Below are 4,190 nucleotides of genomic sequence, written 5' to 3' on the forward strand. Positions count from 1 at the left end.
GAGCCGAAGGCAGACGCTTAACCATCTGAGCCACCCAGGCGCCCCAACAAGCTCTTTTCTTGGCAGTTCTGTGAGACAAGAAAGATGGGCCTTTGAGGTGGGCATGGCAGAATAGGCAGGGGAGACTAGTCAGGGACCCCCTCCATCCCACCAAAGGGACCTGGGAGCCAACACTGGACCCTATTTGACAGGCAGACAAGAGGCCAGCGGAGGGCAAGGATGGGAGCCCACTCAAGGGCCGACTGGTGACCTCATGGCGGATGCCCGGGGACCGTCCCACGCTGTTCAATCCGTTCCTGCTGTCTCTGGGGGTCCTCAGGTGGCAAAGGGTAGGCTGGCTCCAGTGGGGTGGGAGGGATGAGGGTGGGAGAGAGGGGGAGGGGAGGAAGGACGTTGGCGTTAGTCAAAGGAGGGAGAGTGGGGGCTGAGAGGGGGGGACTTGGGGCTCCCAGATGAGAAAGGAGGGATGGAAGCACAGTCCTAAGGGCCCCGTGGTCTCTGCAAATGAGTGGGATTTCCCACCTCCAGGACAGGACTGGGGCTGTTTTCAGTTTTCGGGGTGAGGTGGGATTGAATAATCTACATGGCTGAAAGCTCCCAATCAGCAACTGGGCCAAGGGGAACCAGGTTTTCGGGGGGGAAGGGAGAGTGGGATGGCCTGTGGGGGGCTCTGGGATTGCAAAGTGTGTCTCAGACCTGGGCCTGAGCCAGTTTCACAAACATCTGGCATTACGTAACCTACCCCCTGCCCTGAGAGGGCTGTAAACACTCAGGCCTCTGGTTCAGGGTTTCCTCAAGGGCAGGGAGGGGAGGCAGCTGTGACTCGCTCCCTCCTGCCCCCTTCACAGCAGAGACAAGGGGCCTGGCCTCTCCAGGGGCCACTGGCTGGCTCAAGGGCTCTCTTCTCTTAGTGACAGGCTGACTCTTGTATTCTCATTGGCCCTGGGCGCAGCACTAGGCTGGGCACGTTAGGGACAGTACACCCATTTTGCAGATGAGGGGATGGAGACCCACGGAGGTGGGCTGACTTGCTCGAGTGGCACAGCTAGGGTTTAGAGGAGCCGGACTCTTGCTGATTTTCCTCATTCCTAGATGAGAGAATGGCTGCAGCTAATCACCCGAAGCCTCAGTGGCTACATCTATATAATGGGGAAAAGTCTATAGTGACTCTCAGGGCTGCAGAGAGAGCTCGGGGAGATCAGGATGCACAGAGGTGTGATGGTAGGGGGTGGGCGGCGTCCAAACACTAACTTTCCCAGCCACTTCATGATTTCCTCTATGCTGCTTTTGGGGGTTAAGGCACTAGGGTGATCGGACAAACATGGTTATCTGGGCAGGGTGGTACCTTCAAGCCCTGGGCGGGATTTACCTTATCACACTAACTAAAGGTCACTAACATGGAGCAGGCCTGGTAGGAGGGAGCAGGTAAGTCCCTGGCGGAGAGAAGGGCAGAGAAATGGGGAGAAGGACTCAGGAGTAGTGGTGCTGCTGATGATAACCAGAGTGTATCGGGCATCTTTGTGCTCAGCTCTGTGTTCGGTGCATGACATGCCTGATCGCATTTAATCCTCACCACCAGACATACTAAGTACGGTGCATATTGTCCATTTTACAGATCAGGAAATGAAGCTCGGTGAGGAGAGAAACCACTGGTTCTAGGTCACACAGGGGGCAGAGCTGAGATTCGAACCCTGCTTGGGCCGACTGCAGAGCCCTCCCGCCTCTGAGCATCCTGATCTCTAAGCCCTGCTTGCAGCCCCAAGAATCTCCACAGATTTTCCCCATTACACAGATGTGGCCATGGAGGCTCTGAGTTGGCAGATGTCTTCTCATCTGGGAGGGAGAAAAATCAGGAGCTATGGGATGGAACTGCCAGCGGGGCATCCCAGACAGTTACTTAGAGCAGCTTCAAACATCTCTTGGGTTGGAGAGTGAAATCGGTCCAAGGTCAAGAGCCAGGAAGCTTGAGTTCTGTCTCTGTCACTAACATGTATGGCTTTGGGCCATCGTCACCCTCTCTGAGCCTCATGATCTTATCCTCAATAGAGTAATGGTTTGAGATGGATAACCCCGGAGTTTGGTGGCCCTGGGTCCCTGGGTCTGTGCCATCTCTGTCCGAACCAGGACAGTTTGTGGTAAGGGAGTCATTCCTTCGTTTGTGCATGCATTCATCGGAACTGTGTTTACTGAGGACCTACTGTGGGCTGAGGCCCTGGGCTGGCCTCCAGGATATAGACAAAAACACTCTGTCTCTGCCCACAGGAAGCTCAGTTTGGTGAGGACACTGACATGTAACTGGTAAGAACACTGTGGTCATCCCTTTAGTGGCCAAATATACAGATTCAGGGAGCATTGGACCAGGAGATTCTAAATCTGTGCTGGGGGCACTTTGGCTTCCTTTGGACTGAGACGTGGAGGGTGAGGAGGCATTTTCCAGGCAAACAAGGGGATTTTGGAGAGAGGGGAGGGAGAGTGTATGTGTGTGTTGGGGCACAGAGGACAGGAAGAGAAGTGTTCCAGACCTGGCAGGGAATGCAATGTACAGTCCCATCTGAGGTACAAAGGACCTTGCTTATTCTGAGAATTCCCGGTGGCTCCACGTTCTGTATCCCGAGCATGTGAAATGTGTGTGTATAATGATGGAAGACAACAGGCAGGGGTCTGATTATGATGGACGCTGACTGCCTGGCACAAGAATGCAGAGCTGATCTACTAGCACTGGGGAGGTGTTGAACTTTGAGCAGGGGAGTGATCTGATCGCTGGGTTGAGGGTACTACAAGAGGAGTCCCAGAGGCCAGGAAAGCAGCAAGGAGGCTGGTGCTGCCAGGGGCCACTGGGCCAGAGCCCTGGTGGCTGGTGAGGTCTTCTGTTCATTCACTCACTCTACCAAGGGCCAAATGCCTGAGTGAGGTACAGGGGTAGAGTGGGAAAACAGCACGTGAAAGCAGGAAGGCCAGGGTCTAAAGGAAGATAGGCTGGTTCTTGGACTCATTCCTTAGGGTAGAGGAGAGGCACCCAGTGGGAAATGTGGGAAAGAACTTCAGCTCCCTGGGCCTCTGTTTCTTTATCTGTGAAATGGGGAGAGTAATTATAGTTATGACAGCAATAATTTTTGAACTCCAAAACTGAGCTGTCAGAAAATTGAAATGGCAATTATTCCAAGCTCCCCTGCACACCGCTCCCCCCCCCCCCCCCCAGTACTAGCTAACTAGGGATAAAGGGGTTCTAGGTGCTTTACTTAAATTAACACTTAATCCTTACAGGAACATCAGGAGATAGGAGCATTATCCTCTTTTACAGAGGGTAAAGTTGAGGCCCAGAGAGGTTGAGTACCGTGCTTAAGGTAACACAGGGTTTGAATCACAATGCCACACAAGCTACCACTGCATTTTCAACACACTCCACCAAAGTCCCTCCTCTGCTGCGAGGCTCAGATGAGCTGCAGGCAGAAGGCCTCTTACAACCTGCCAAGTGCTGGTAATGTGAGAAACACCCAAGATACCAAAATGGGGTTCTTAAGCCGAGAAAGACCGGCTTGTGCGCAGGAGCCATTTGGGGAATGCCCTACCATTCCAGAACTCGCTTTGGGCTTAGATTACGTGCTCGGAATCCCGTCCCTTCTTACTGTGACCTTGGGCAAGTCGACTCACCTCTCTGAGCCTGTTTTCTCATTAGTAAAATGGGGACAGGGACACCTCCCCGTCAGGTCTGTGGTGAGGCCGAAATTAGGTTACACAGGTAACGAGCGGGGCTCGGCGAGTGGGACCCGCTGAATTGTTAGTACTGGGTGCACTGCCCACGTCTCGTCAACCGACGCGCCGAGCCCTTAGTGGACTCACCGCTCCGTCCGGCGGCTCGCGGGAGCCATAGCAGGGCGACTAGGTGCCACACCCGGCCGCCCCCGCCCTACAGTCCCGCGCCGGGGCCCGACCGAGTCACCTGCACCCTGGGTCCTTCCTTCCTCCCAGCGCGCCGGCGGCCGGAGCCCGGCCCTCGATTCCCTCCGCCCCCATCCGCCCGCCCCGCCCGCCCTCGCGCGCCCGTCCCGTCGCGGCAGGCCCCGCCCCCGGCCCGGCCCGCGCTCCCATTGGTCCGCCCGCGGCCCCCGCCGCTGTTTGTCCCGGCTCCCCCGCCGCCCATTGGCCCTCCCGGGTCCTCCCAGGAAGTTTGAAAAAAAAAAAAAAGTTTT

General features: G+C 55.7%; 1 long non-coding RNA gene across 1 annotated transcript; it reads right to left on the reverse strand.

The window, feature by feature from the left end:
* LOC116639976 lies at positions 1-3,970 on the reverse strand. Its single transcript, XR_004300952.1, has 3 exons — positions 3,841-3,970; positions 251-334; positions 1-68 (listed from the first exon to the last, which is right to left on the reverse strand). It is a non-coding gene; the product is annotated as an uncharacterized LOC116639976 (long non-coding RNA).
* Positions 3,971-4,190: the final 220 nt, after the last annotated feature.

This window comes from Phoca vitulina, unplaced genomic scaffold (assembly GCF_004348235.1).
Source record: "Phoca vitulina isolate PV1807 unplaced genomic scaffold, GSC_HSeal_1.0 scaffold19, whole genome shotgun sequence".
NCBI classification, from domain to species: Eukaryota; Metazoa; Chordata; class Mammalia; order Carnivora; family Phocidae; genus Phoca; species Phoca vitulina.